Source organism: Oncorhynchus mykiss, chromosome 17 (assembly GCF_057628025.1).
Source record: "Oncorhynchus mykiss isolate SJ-2025 chromosome 17, ASM5762802v1, whole genome shotgun sequence".
Lineage (NCBI taxonomy): Eukaryota > Metazoa > Chordata > Actinopteri > Salmoniformes > Salmonidae > Oncorhynchus > Oncorhynchus mykiss.
This window is the reverse complement of record NC_143038.1, coordinates 9673724-9688896: the sequence shown is the minus strand read 5'-3', so window position 1 is coordinate 9688896 and position 15173 is coordinate 9673724. Positions and strand designations below refer to the sequence as shown.

Here is a 15173-nt window from a genome sequence, read left to right as displayed (position 1 = left end):
TTTGCACGCCCAATTTTTCAGTTTTTGATTTGTTAAAAAAGTTTGAAATATCCAATAAATGTCGTTCCACTTCATGATTGTGTCCCACTTGTTGTTGATTCTTCACAAAAAAATACAGTTTTATATCTTTATGTTTGAAGCCTGAAATGTGGCAAAAGGTCGCAAAGTTCAATGGGGCCGAATACTTTCGCAAGGCACTGTATATGAAATACAAATAGTATAGAGAGAAATAGTCCTATAATAACTACAACCTAAAACTTCTTAACTGGGAATATTGAAGACTCATGTTAAAAGGAACCACCAGCTTTCCTTTGTTCTCATGGCACATATTGCACTTTTACTTTCTTCTCCACCACTGTGTTTTTGCATTATTTAAACCAAATTGAACATGTTGTTTCATTATTTAATTGAGTCTAAATTGATTTTATTTATGTATTATATTAAGTTAAAATAAAAAAAAGTGTTCATTCTTTTGTTGTAGTAATTGTCATTATTACAAATATATATATATATATTTTTTTATGAAATAGACTGATTAATCGGTATCTGCTTTTTATGGTCCTCCAATAATCGGTATTGGAGTTGAAAAATCATAAATCGGTCGACCTCTACCCCAAACACTGCAATCTCCATTAACTCAAACTGGGAGCACTGTTCGGTTAACCATTAACTTCCTCATTGTACTATTTCTCATAAAGACCCAGTCTATCAACCACTTCACTGATAAAGGTGTGGCGTCTCTTAAACGTATATTGTGTTAATTCTGTTACGGGAATAGAGAGGGAAAGGAGTAGGACAAAGCATTTGAAGCATTTCCACTGTGACATTTCAGTTATCCTCATAATTCTGCCTATCTAACAATACGCACTATTTGGATACTTTGAAAATGACTTGTGATGTCTATATGCCATCTGTTGTTATGCCTGTTTGTCTCTTTTAGATCATATGGATGGTACAGACAAAACCAAAGTCTGGACAAACGTTGAAGCCTCTGGATCTACAGAGATGAAGCCACAGGTACTATTGACATGATCATAGGAGCAGGGCCTCGATCAGGTACAAACCAAGGCAAAATGCAAATCACCAAGCCTGTCATGAGTCATGACAAAAGGCAGGATGTGAGGTGAGAGATAACGCTCCACAAAGCAAATGAGGAAACACTTGGTATAGTCTGAGAGAAAGACAAAACAGGATGAGTGGATGAGAGAGAGAGAGAGAAAGAAATAGTAAGAAAGCTAGAGAGATATACTACACAGATACCAGCATGTACTGTATCTTTAAAATTACCTCTATCCAGAAGATTTGTTCCAAGTTAATGAATACAGCTATGATACAGAGGCAGGTATAGGGCATGGGAAAGTGGACAAAGAAAGGGGTGGGGGGGTGTGAGAGACAGAGAGACAGAGTGAGAGGACACAGAGCCACAAAAAGAGAGACAGAAGGAGAGAGAGAGAGAGAGAGAGAGAGAGAAAGAGAGAAAGAGAGAGACAACAGCAGTGCATCAGGAGAACCTTTACTTGGACAGAGACCGGTTATTTTTACAACCCACTAGTCACCCAGACAACTGGAGCGGCTATATCTGGACTCCAACTATGGTGTGAATAGAAAGTGGCCTTAAATGCCTAAACCTAAATACCAACACACTCTCAGCTGATTCTCTGTGTGGACCAGAGGTCACTAGCCCTGCTCCTACAGAGCTAATACACTGAAGGGTGTGCAGGCTTTTTGTTCCAGCCCAGCTCTAACATACCCGCTGATGTGACCGGACCAATCTCCTACTCATAAAGACCTTGATCAGTTGAATTAGTTGACATCAGTGTTGGGCTGCAACAAAAGCCTGCACACGCTGTAGCTAGAGACAAGAGTCTGTGAACAAAAACTACAAGTGAATGGGAGGTTGAAGGATTGAGAGTCGCATACCGTCATCATTATGTCTGTCAAGTAGTAATTCTCATCAATGTAATGTCATTCACAACTCGGCATTAAGAAGACAAATAGGACCATTCCAGCTTAGCAGAGTGGCATTCTAACTCTAATATGCTAACAGACAGAGAGTTGCTATTTTAGACACATGGTTGTATTTGAAGAGAGTACGCTGATGGTTTGGGTAGTTGGGAACGCCAATGCACACACTGTATCCTTTATCATGCACACATTTGGTCTGCACTGGTGTGAATTGCTGCAGTTCCGACGTGGCTAAACTAGACTTTCACACAACATGCAATCAGACTCATGCTAACTTGACGCTGCACAAATACCTTGGACGACTACACCGTGTTACATTCTCTCTACGTTTTTAGTAGGAAGACGGTATTACAAACTGAAACCACTGTGCCAGTTCACGAGGCAGTTGTCACAGGTCAATAATCAACCTAGTGGCCCCACACAAATACAAATGAATGTGTTGAGCGCGCACACACACACACACACACACACACGTTCTGCAATGGCTGCCAACCACATGTGCTCTGTCTGGCCAAAAGCTCCTTCAGTTGTTTGTCAGTCATACCACGCCTGGTAAACTATAAATCCTTTCAGACATGTGCCCTCTCACACACCAGACACATATTTCCATATATTGAATATTTTCCATATAGGCCTCCCAAGTCAAGAGAACAGGTGGCAGGTGGTATGGACAACATTACCCAACTCATGCCATTATAATAACATAGCCACAACATTATCCAACTCATGACATTATAATAACATAGCCACAACATTACCCAACTCATGCCATTATAATAACATACCATAACATTAGCAGCCTCATGCCATTATAATAACATAGCCACAACATTACCCAACTCATGCCATTATAATAACATACCACAACATTAGCAGCCTCATGCCATTATAATAACATAGCCACAACATTAGCAGACTCATGCCATTATAATAACATAGCCACAACATTAGCAGCCTCATGCCATTATAATAACATAGCCACAACATTAGCAGACTCATGCCATTATAATAACACAGCCACAACCTTAGGATAGATAAACCATACCATCATAATAACAGTTAAACAGTTGATAAAGAACAACCACAGCATCAGTTTGTGAAATACCGTATCTTGGTATATGTTAACCCCATCTTGCAAGTACTGTGGGTCAACAGGCCTACAACCAAATCAACCTGTGGTTCAACAGGCCTATAGTCCTTCTGAAGGCCTTTTGACTGGCTCTTACACAACCTAGCTAAGGCCAACAATACACACATGACAACACAATACATTAGCTATGAAGTGAACCTCAGCCTCTATGATCTTCAAAATAACAACAAATAAGGGATACTGAACGCAAACCGAGTCAGAGGCTAACTACAGCAGCATAGACACAGAGACGGAATGCTATTAATGCTAATAACATTAGGTTATTCGATTTATTGACTAACTCAGTATATCACTTACTGTTGTAAATGACAGTTCTTCCTGTGCTGCTAGGAGTATCCTTGCATTGATTGGTTGCAGGTACTGTTGGTAGGACAGTCTCTCCTTGAGAGTGAGTGAGCCCGAGTCAAATCCAATGGCCTCTACAGCTGCTGCTTCTCTTGTCAGCTACCTTAGAGAGAGAGAGTGAGTGAGGGAGGGAAGGCGGGAAGAGGTGGGGTTATAATGGAGAGTTGGGGAGGGACAGAAAGAGAGGGTGTGTGTGTGTGTGTGTGAGAGAATGAAAGACAGTCTGTGAGTCAGCACTTGTACACCCTGTCATATTGCAGCTTCAGGCAAGGAATTCCCTCTCCCCTCTCTCTCTCTGTCATACTATCTGCCTCAGTCTGGTGCTCTGATTAGAGCCATTCATTTGCATCAGTCAAATCAGACATCTCACTTTCTGCTTTACACAAGGCTGTACACGAGCCAAATCAAATGCCTTACTCATGCACTACTATATTACGCTACAGTTCAACATCTATTACCTACAGCTATTATAAGGAATCTGTTTTTCTAAAGTAGAAGATGACTGATTAACAAACAATAATGCTCAAATATGATCATAATAAAACCAGTGACGTGCAACCAACCAAGATAAACTTAAGCTCATGTTGTTTGGTTCCAAAATGCTCTCTAAATCTGGCTTATAGGTTTTAGAAATAATTGTCCATTGTAGTTTGACAATTAAACTAACCGGAAAACTAGGACACTTCGGCTACATGCTGATGGCATATGGTAGGGCAACACCAGACAGACAATGGGCAATAAAGGAATGCACTGAATATGAAAGGCATGAATACATCATAGATCTGTGATTACAGAGGCGTCATTATTTGGCATAGACTCTAAACCAGTTGGCTGGTCATGAACTGTTAGGCTATTTATGGAAAAGTATCACAACTTTTAAAAAAGGCATGTTCTAAATTACAGCTCTGAGTAATAAGGGCTGCCATATAAGGGCATTTCTATGTAGTCATCAAAAAAATGATGGTGATAGCGCCACCTCCTGTTGTGTCCCGAGCTAATACAACAGGATGCAGTCAAGACAGCCTAGGCTAAAGTGATTATGACGTTCAAAGAGTGAGGTGACTGGACCTGACATGCTGTAACTCGCTTGATTGTATCTGTATCGAGGTGCTAAAGTATATTGCAAACACCCATCAATATGTAGGGTTGGTATAGTCAGTGTCAAGGGTGTGTTGGATAGTTCCAAGGACTAACATCAGTTGTTTAACACTATCAATATGCAGTAGATGACAGAATAGGGCCTTATACACCTATTTTGATAAATGTTTTCAAAACATGGCCACATTACCACATTGACAGAGGACTGGTACGGAAACACCACTACAGAACACATTGACAGTAGTCATAAAATTGTAGCCTACCACAGTTATACCGGTAGGGGATTTTCAAAGACAAACTTTACTGTTTGTTTGAAACATTGCAAAACGTTGCAAAGATGGTGTCGCAAACAGAAAAAATGTTGCAAACAGAAACATGGCAAGTCCTGTTTGTAAACTATCCTATTCAATATTTATCTGCCGTCTTCCTATTTCCCGTTGTGATTTGTCGTCCACTATGAATCAATTGCATGTAAACTAAAGATTGACATGTTTGGGGTAAAAAGGAAATGTTAATTATCGACTTGAATTGTCGGCAACCTGATGGGTGCGATTCATTTGTCAATTAGGCCTAACAAAGATTAGATAATGTTGTCGTGATGCGATCCGATTTGCCTCAGCCAATTTTCCAGTTGACTAGCTAACGTTACATCTCTCTTCATCTTTTCTGCTGATAATTAATTCACTATGCTGCAACTGAAAAGGGTGACAGTCGTGTACAATGAATTAATGTGACCTACTTCTGAGATAAATAAGTGTTTCTTTTGAGAACATTTTCAAAGAGCACAGGCGTTTTGCATTTCCACCGACAACAAGAGGGCAGGGATCCCACCCTGTGAGCGAGCCTATGGAAACTTCAAGTTGGTCACACATTGCTTTGTTTAGAAGATAATTACCTAAATGCAACCATCAACAGATAATACTGTGACATACGATGACAAGTTTATAGAGACTTACGCATTTGCTTTTATCCAAGTTCTTCAAGGTCATTGTAGGCAAACTTGACAGGAACTTTTCCTCCGGACTTCGGGCTGTCAAAGCGCTGGGTCCGTCTGTATTTGGTCATCTTAGAAGCGAAGCATTATGGAACATGCAGTTTCACGGGCAACCTCCTTGCTTAGCTAGAATACTTTGAAGCAGTGGCCCCCAGGAACAGTAACAGACATGAACACCTCAACAATCTCGCATTCATGCGCAAATATGAAAACTATTTAGTGAAATTGTATGTAATACAAATGTCAATGTGTTCAGAATGTGTCTAACATGTAAGATGTACACACATACCTTGTTGTTTGATTTCAACAGACAAAACATTATTATAGAAAACCACCTAAAAAAATCCAGTGGAAGTTCCCTGGGTACATCATAAAAGTAACTTCCCTGCAGTTTGCAGCCCAGCCATGTTCAAATTAGAGGCAGTCCAAACCAGCGGTCACATGAAATGTATTTTAGTCATGTCCTGCTGCTCCATGGATCATTTTGATGATACTATATCTGACATATCAGGCATTCATCTAGTAGGTTAAAGGAAGCAGTCAACCTCAAGGCAGCAGATTACAAGCATGGAAATTATTAATAAGCTTGGCCTACTTCCTATATTGCATTTTGAGGCTGTATTGACTTTCTTAGATATTATTTATGGTTATATTCATACTTATTTTTTGAAAGATAAAATTGGATGTGTGTAATAATATTCAAGGGTGCAAATGAGTACAGATATACAGCACTGTGCAAAAGTTTTAGGCAGGTATGAAAAAATGCTGTAAAGTAAGAATGCTTTCAAAAATACACATATTAATAGATTATAGGGTAGCCTAGTGGTTAGAGCGTTGGGCCAGTAACCGAAAGGTTGCTAGATTGAATCCCTGAGCTGAGAAGATAAAAATCTGTCCTTCTGCCCCTGTCCTTCTGCCCCCCTTAACCCACTCATCATTGTAAATAAGAATTTGTTCTTAACTGACTTGCCTAGTTAAATAAAGATTAAATTAACTAAATGCAAAGTGAGTGAACAGTAGAAAAATCTAATCCATATTTGGTGTGACCACTGTTTGCCTTCAAAACAGCAGAAATTCTTGTAGGTACAGTTGCACAAAGTCAGGGATTGTGTAGGCATATAGTCAGGTGTATGATTATACCACACAGGTGCTAATGATCATCAATTAAATATGTAGGTTGAAACACAATCATTAACTGAAACAGAAACATGGGTGTAGGAGGAATAAAACTGGGTAAGGATCAGCTTACAAGGTGAGGTTGCTGAAGACAGTTTACTGTCAAAAGTCATACACCATGGCAAGACTGAGCACAGCCACAAGGTAGTATTCACCCCCCTTGGCATTTTTTCCTATTTTGTTGTCTTACAACCTGGAATTGAAATAGACTATTTGGGGGTCTGTATCATTTAATTTACACAACATGCCTATCACTTTGAAGACGCTTGTCACGCCCTGACCATAGTTTACTTTGTATTTTCTATGTTTTGATTGGTCAGGGTGTGATCTGAGTGGGTATTCTATGTTTCATGTCTTGTTTGTCTATTTCTATGTTCAGCCTGATATGGTTCTCAGTCAGAGGCAGGTGTTCGTCATTGTCTCTGATTGGGAACCATATTTAGGTAGCCTGGGTTTCACTGTGTGTTTGTGGGTGATTGTTCCTGTCTATGTGTTTTTTCACCAGATAGGCTGTTTTAGGTTTTCGTTACGTTCATCACGTTCTTTATTTTGTAGTGTTTGCATTGATTCGTGTTTTACGTTTGTTCATTAAAACATGGATCGCAATCTACACGCTGCATTTTGGTCCGACTCTCCTTCTCATCAAGAAAACCGTGACAGAATCACCCACCACAAAAGGACCAAGCAGCGTGTCAACAGGCAGGAGCAGCGCGAGGAGATGCGCAATAAGGATTTCTGGACATGGGAGGAAATCCTCGACGGGAGAGGACCCTGGGCTAAACCAGGGGAGTGTAGCCGCCCAAAGGTGCAGCGGGAGAAGAAACAACAGGAGCAGCCCAAAGAGGAGTGCAGTATGGAGTATACGACTTGGGAGGAGATCGACAGGTGGGCGGCCGACCCAGGGAGAGTGCCGGAGCCCGCCTGGGATTCGATGGAGCAGTGCGCGGAAGGATATAGGAGAATGGAGTTGGCGAAGCAAGCAAGGCGGCGCGGACGGAGGCCCCATAGTCAGCCCAAAAATATTATTGGGGGGGGGGCTCAGGGAGAGTGTGGCAGAGTCAGGAGCCAGACCTGAGCCAACTCTCCCTGTTTATCGTGAGGAGCCAAGGAGAGCAGAACCAGAGCCGGTGTTGGAGGTGAGTGAAACAGAGACTGTGAAGGAGTTAATGGGGAAATTGGAGGAGAGAGAAATGAGGGAGTTGCTGTGTTGGTGCATTTTGCATAGAATTCGCCTGACGGAACGTGTCAGGGATTTGATGGCACCTGGGTTAGCGCTCCATACTCGTCCTGAGGTCCGTTTTAGTCGGCTGGTGAAGTTGGTTCCAGTCTCACGCATCAGGCCTCCTGTGCCCATCCCTAGCCTTGCACGTCCTGTGCCAGCACTATGCATCAGGCCTACAGTGCGCCTCGCCTGTTCAGCGCAGCCAGAGCCTCTCTCATCTCATGCGCTATCGGAGTCTTCCGCTTGTTCAGCGCAGCTAGAGCCTCTCTCCTCTCCTGCGCTGCCGGAGTCTCCCGCCTGTTCAGCGCAGCCAGAGCCTCTCTTCTCTACTGCGCTATCGGAGTCTCCCGACTGTTCAGCGCAGCCAGAGCCTTTCTACTCTCCTGCGCTGCCGGAGTCTCCCGCCTGTTCAGCGCAGCCAGAGCCTTTCTGCTCTCCTGCGCTGCCGGAATCTCCAGCCTGTTCAGCGCAGCCGGAGCCTCTCTCCTCTCCTGCGCTGTCGGAGTATCCCGCCTGTTCAGCGCAGCCAGAACTGCCAGTCTGCATGAAGCAGCCCGAGCTGCCAGTCTGCAATGAGCTGCCAGTCTGCAAGGAGCTGCCAGTCTGCAAGGAGCTGCCAGTCTGCAAGGAGCTGTCAGTCTGCATGGAGCAGCCTGAGCTGTCAGTCTGCATGGAGCAGCCTGAGCTGTCCGTCTGCATGGAGCAGCCTGAGCTGTCAGTTTGCAAGGAGCAGCCAGAACTGTCAGTCTACATGAAGCAGCCAGAGCTGCCAGTCTGCAAGGAGCTGCCAGTCTGCAAGGAGCTGCCAGTCTGCAAGGAGCTGCCAGTCTGCAAGGAGCTGCCAGCCTGCAAGGAGCTGCCAGCCTGCAAGGAGCTGCCAGCCTGCAAGGAGCTGCCAGTCTGCAAGGAGCTGCCAGCCTGCAAGGAGCTGTCAGTCTGCATGGAGCAGCCTGAGCTGTCAGTCTGCATGGAGCAGCCTGAGCTGTCAGTTTGCAAGGAGCAGCCAGAGCTGTCAGTCTACATGAAGCAGCCAGAGCTGCCAGTCTGCAAGGAGCTGCCAGTCTGCAAGGAGCTGCCAGTCTGCAAGGAGCTGCCAGTCTGCAAAGAGCTGCCAGTCTGCAAGGAGCTGCCAGTCTGCAAGGAGCTGCCAGCCTGCAAGGAGCTGCCAGCCTGCAAGGAGCTGTCAGTCTCCAAGGAGCCGCCAGAGCTGCCTGTCTGCAGGATGCCGCAAAAGCTGCCAGTCTGCAAGGAGCCGCCAGAGCTGCCAGTCTGCAAGGAGCCGCCAGAGCTGCCAGTCTGCAAGGAGCCGCCAGAGCTGCCAGTTAGCATGGAGCAGCCAGGGCCGCCAGTCAGCATTGAGCAGCCAGTCAGCATGGAGCAGCTGGAGCTGCCAGTCGGCATGGAGCTGCCAGTCAGTATGGAGCAGCCAGAGCCGCCAGTCAGCATGGAGCAGCCAGTCAGCATGGAGCAGCCAGAGCTGCCAGTCGGCATGGAGCTGCCAGTCAGCATGGAGCAGCCAGAGCTGCCAGTCAGTATTGAGCAGCCAGTCAGCATGGAGCAGCCAGATCTGCCGGTCGACCAGACTCTCCCAGATCTGCCGGTCGACCAGACTCTCCCAGATCTGCCGGTCGACCAGACTCTCCCAGATCTGCCGGTCGACCAGACTCTCCCAGATCTGCCGGTCGACCAGACTCTTCCAGAGCTGCCGGTCGACCAGACTCTTCCAGAGCTGCCGGTCGACCAGACTCTTCCAGATCTGCCCGTCGTCCAGACTCTTCCAGATCTGCCCGTCGTTCAGACTCTTCCAGATCTGCCAATCGTCCAGACTCTTCCAGATCTGCCCGTCGTCCAGACTCTTCCAGATCTGCCCGTCGTCCAGACTCTTCCAGATCTGCCCGTCGTCCAGACTCTTCCAGATCTGACAGTCGTCCAGACTCTTCCAGATCTGACAGTCGTCCAGACTCTTCCAGATCTGCCAGTCGACCAGACTCTTCCAGATCTGCCAGTCGACCAGACTCTTCCAGATCTGCCAGTCGACCAGACTCTTCCAGATCTGCCAGTCGACCAGACTCTTCCAGATCTGCCAGTCGTCCAGACTCTCTCAGATCCGCCAGTCGTCCAAACTCTCTCAGATCCGCCAGTCGTCCAAACTCTCCCAGATCCGCCAGTCGACCAGACTCTCCCAGATCCGCCAGTCGACCAGACTCTCCCAGATCCGCCAGTCGACCAGACTCTCCCAGATCCGCCAGTCGACCAGACTCTCCCAGATCCGCCAGTCGACCAGATTCTCCCAGATCCGCCAGTCGACCAGATTCTCCCAGATCCGCCAGTCGACCAGATTCTCCCAGATCCGCCAGTCGACCAGATTCTCCCAGATCCGCCAGTCGACCAGATTCTCCCAGATCCGCCAGTCGACCAGATTCTCCCAGATCCGCCAGTCGACCAGATTCTTCCAGATCTGCTAGTCGACCAGGATCTGCTGAAACCGCCAGCCAGCCAGGTTCTGGTAGTTTCTACTACCTGCCTGGGCTTCTTCTCAGTGCTGAGCTTCTTCTCAGTGCTGAGCTTCCTCTCAGTGCTGAGCTACCCATCTGTCCCGAGTTACCTCTGTCCCGAGCTGTCCCTCTGTCCCATGTTATCATTGTGGTGGGTAACCTATTTAGGGACGTTTAGGAGGGGGGTTAAAACTGTCATGGAGTGGGGTCCACGTCCAGTGCCAGAGCCGCCACCGCGGACAGATGCCCACCCAGACCCTCCCCTATAGGTTCAGGTTTTGCGGCCGGAGTCCGCACCTTGGGGGGGGGGGTACTGTCACGCCCTGACCATAGTTTACTTTGTATTTTCTATGTTTTGATTGGTCAGGGTGTGATCTGAGTGGGTATTCTATGTTTCATGTCTTGTTTGTCTATTTCTATGTTCAGCCTGATATGGTTCTCAGTCAGAGGCAGGTGTTCGTCATTGTCTCTGATTGGGAACCATATTTAGGTAGCCTGGGTTTCACTGTGTGTTTGTGGGTGATTGTTCCTGTCTATGTGTTTTTTCACCAGATAGGCTGTTTTAGGTTTTCGTTACGTTCATCACGTTCTTTATTTTGTAGTGTTTGCATTGATTCGTGTTTTACGTTTGTTCATTAAAACATGGATCGCAATCTACACGCTGCATTTTGGTCCGACTCTCCTTCTCATCAAGAAAACCGTGACAACGCTAAATATTTTTTGTGAAACAAACAAGAAATAAGAACTTGAGCGTGCATAACTATTCCCCTCAGGGATACTCCCATCCCTGCTGTGGAGCTTTGCAGCTCCTTCAGGGTTATCTTTGGTCTCTTTGTTGCCTCTCTGATTAATGCCTTCCTTGCCTGGTCTGAGTTTTGGTGGGAGGCCCTTCCTTGGCAGGATTGTTCTGGTGCCATATTCTTTCAATTTTTTAAATAATGGATTTAATGGTGCTCCGTGAGATGTTCAAAGTTTCGGATGTTTTTTTATAACCCAACCCTTATCAGTACTTCTCCACAACTTTGTCCCTGACCTGTTAGGAGCGCTCCTTGGTCTTCATAGTGCAGCTTGCTTGTGGTGCCCCTTGCTTAGTGGTGTTTCAGACTCTGGGGCCTTTCAGAACAGGTGTATACAGTTGAAGTCGGAAGTTTACATGCACCTTAGCCAAATACACGTAAACCCAGTTTTTCACAATTCCTGACATTTGATCCTATCAAAAATTCCCTGTCTTAGGTCAGTTAGGATCAGCACTTTATTTTAAGATGTTGCTTCAATATATCCATAATTTTCCTTCCTCGTGATGCCATCTATTTTGTGAAGTGCACCAGTCCCTCCTGCAACAATGCACCCCCACAACATGATGCTGCCACACCCGTGCTTAACGGGTGTTCTTCGGCTTGCAAGCCTCCCCCTTTTTCCTCCAAACATAACGATGGTCATTATTGCCAAACAATTATATTTTTGTTTCATCAGACCAGAGGACATTTCTGCTAAATGTACGATTTTTGTCCCCATGTGCAGTTGCAAACCGTAGTCTGGCTTTTTTATGGCGGTTTTGGAGCAGTGGCTTCTTCCTTGCTGAGCAGCCTTTCAGGTTATGTCGATCTAGGACTCATTTTACTGTGGATATAGATACTTTTGTACCTGTTTCCTCCAGCATCTTCACAAGGTCCTTTGATGTTGTTCTGGGATTGATTTGCACTTTTCACACCAAAGTACGTTCATCTCTAGGAGACAGGACGTATCTCCTTCCTGAGCGGTATGACGGCTGTGTGGTCCCATGGTTTTTATAGTTGCGTACTATTGTACAGATGAACGTGGTACCTTCAGGCGTTTGGAAATTGCTCCCAAGGATGAACCAGACTTGTGGAGGTCCGCAATATTTTTTCTGAGGTCTTGGCTGATTTCTTTTGATTTTCCCATGATGTCAAGCAAAGAGCTATTGAGTTCAAAGGTAGGCCTTGAAATACATCCACAGGTACACCTCCAGTTGACTCAAATTATGTCAATTAGCCTATTAGAAGCTTCTAAAGCCATGACATAATTTTCGGGAATTTTCCAAGCTGTTTAAAGGCACAGTCAACTTATTGTATGTAAACTTCTGACTCACTGGAATTGTGATACAGTGAAATAATCAGTCTGTAAACAATTGTTGGAACAATTACTTGTCATGCATAAAGTAGATGTCCTAACCGACTTGCCAAAACTGTAGTTTGTTAACAAGAAATTGGTGGAGTGGTTGAAAAACGAGTTTTAATGACTCCAACCTAAGTGTATGTAAATTTCCAACTTCAACTGTATATACTGAGATCATGTGACAGATCATGTGACACTTAGATTGCACACAGGTGGACTTTATTTAACTAAATATGTGACATCTGAAGGGAATTGGTTGCACCAGACCTTATTTAGGGGCTTCATAACAAAGGGGGTGAATACATATGCACGCACCACTTTCACGTTTTTTTAAACAAGTTATTTTTTTCACTTCACCAATTTGGACTATTGTGTATGTCCATGACATGAAATGCAACAAAATAGGGAAACCGTCAAGGGGGTGAATACTTTTGCAAGGCACTGTATACTGCCTCAGCAAGGTCTCTCCCAGACAGAAATGTCAAGGCAGACAGGGGTTTCCAGATGTGCTGTCCAAACTCTTTTGAAGAAGCACAAAGAAACGGACCGTAGACGCAGTGGTCGGCCAAGGAAACTTACTGCAGCACTTCACAATCAGAAGATGTCCAGCAGTGCCATCAGCTCAGAATTGGCAGAAAACAGTGAGACCCTGGTACACCCATCCACTGTCCGGAGAAGTCTGGTCAGAAGTGGCCTTCATAGATGACTTGCGGCCAAAATACCATACCTACACGTGGACACAAGGCCAAGATACTCAACTATGCACAAAAACACAGGAACTGGGGTGCATAAAAATGGCAGCAGGTGCTCTGGACTGATGAGTCAAAATTTGAAATATTTGTCTAGCAGAAGGTAGTTTGTTCGCCGACGGACTGGAGAGCAGTACACAAATGAGTGTCTGCAGGCAACAGTGAAGCATGGTGGAGGTACCTTGCAAGTTTGGGAATGCATTTCTGCAAATGGAGTTTGGTCAGAATTAATGGTCTCAATGCTGATAAGTAAAGGCAGATAATTATCCATCATGCAATACCATCAGGGAGGCATCTGATTGGCCCCAAATGTATTCTGCAGCATGACAATGACCCCAAACATAGTTCTTAATGATTTTCGCTGTATCTTCAGCGTAAAGAAGAACAAGGAGTCCTGGAAGTAATGGTATGGCCCCCACAGAGCCCTGATCTCAACATCATCAAGTCTGGCTGGGATTACATGAAGAGAGAGAAGTACCTGAGGCTGCCTAAATCCACAGAACTGTGGTTAGTTCTCCAAGATGTTTGGTCCAACCTACCTGACGACTTCCTTCAAAAACTGTGTGCAAGTGTACCTAGAAGAATGGATGCTGTTTTGAAGGAAAAGGGTGGTCACCCCAAATATTGATTTGATGTATATTCTTCTGTTCACTCACTTTGTATTTTGTTAATTGATAAATATAATCTATTATGTCTATTCTTGAAAGCATTCTTACTTTACAGCATTTTCTTCACACCTGACCTGCCTAAAACTTTTGCACAGTACTGTATATGGTGAGAAAATTGTAAAGGACCAATTTGATGTGAAATTGTACCACTCCTCCCAAAACAGCAGGAACTCTTATGGGCTTGATGTCTCTCCCATTCTAAAGATGGGCTTCATCTCTCTCCTACTCTATATCTAGATTCTCCCACGCTACTTAAGATGCCAACACTGGGTTGGAGCAGCAAATGCTGGCTATTTTAACCCCCAGAGAGAACCACCAAACCCCTTTGGGAATGCATCCATCTGACCGTGAACAGCACATCTGCACACACACACACACACACACACACACACACACACACACACACACACACACACACCATTGGAGGCTGCTGAGGGGAGGACGCCTTATAGTAATGGCTGGAATGGAGTCAATGGATTGGTATGAACCATGTGGAAACCACGCGTTTGATACCATTCCATCGACTCCCTTCCAGCCATTTATGAGTCGTCCTCCCCTCAGCAGCGTCCACTGACACACACACACACACACACACGGTGGTGCTGAAATATGGGGTAAAGCAGTATTTGAATGTGTAGTGTTGTGTGTTTTGATGCGTGGCTACTGTCTACCTCTAGTGGCTAAAGTCATGTACAAAGCAATGCATTGACTTTCAAAATGTGTTCAATTAAATATTTGTACATGAAAAACATGTTAAAAATAAATTGATGGATAACAAATTTGATTATCAGTCTTGAAATACCTATAGTTTATTTTGAATAATAATAATATATACACACCGTGTGTACTAAACATTGAGAACACTTTCCTATTATTGAGTTGCACACCCCCTTTTGCCCTCAGAACAGCCTCAATTCGCCCGGGCATGGCCTCTACAAGGTTTCGAAAGCGTTCCACAGGGATGCTGGCCCATGTTGACTCCAATGCTTCCCACATTTGTTTCAAGTTGGACTGGATGTTCTTTGGGTGGGTGGACTATTCTCGATACACACAGAAAACTGTTAGTTACAGTGAAAAACCCAGCAGCATTGCAGTTCTTGACACAGACCAGTGCACCTGGCACCTACTACCATACCCCGTTCAAAGGCACTTAGATTTTTTGTCTTGCCCATTTA

At 44.9% G+C, this 15173-nt stretch overlaps 2 protein-coding genes across 26 annotated transcripts in view; one reads left to right on the top strand and one right to left on the bottom strand.

The window, feature by feature from the left end:
* Positions 1–5875, bottom strand: part of LOC110493606 (trafficking kinesin-binding protein 1) — a 46597-nt gene extending 40722 nt beyond the window's left edge. For 11 of the 25 annotated variants that reach the window (XR_016487720.1, XR_016487721.1, XR_016487724.1 and 8 more), the window contains exons 1-2: positions 5515–5650; positions 3413–3563 (exon numbers count right to left, since the gene is read on the bottom strand). The gene's annotated coding sequence lies outside the window, so the exon portion shown is untranslated. Of the gene's footprint in view, positions 1–3412; positions 3564–5514 lie in introns of all 25 variants that reach the window. The other 14 variants (XR_016487729.1, XR_016487727.1, XR_016487725.1 and 11 more) reach the window with 6 other exon arrangements.
* Positions 5876–6847: 972 nt separating this feature from the next.
* LOC110495126 (junction plakoglobin a) overlaps positions 6848–15173 on the top strand; it is a 36055-nt gene continuing 27729 nt past the window's right edge. Inside the window, exon 1 of the mRNA XM_090204724.1 lies at positions 6848–6872. The gene's annotated coding sequence lies outside the window, so the exon portion shown is untranslated. The remainder of the gene's footprint in view (positions 6873–15173) is intronic.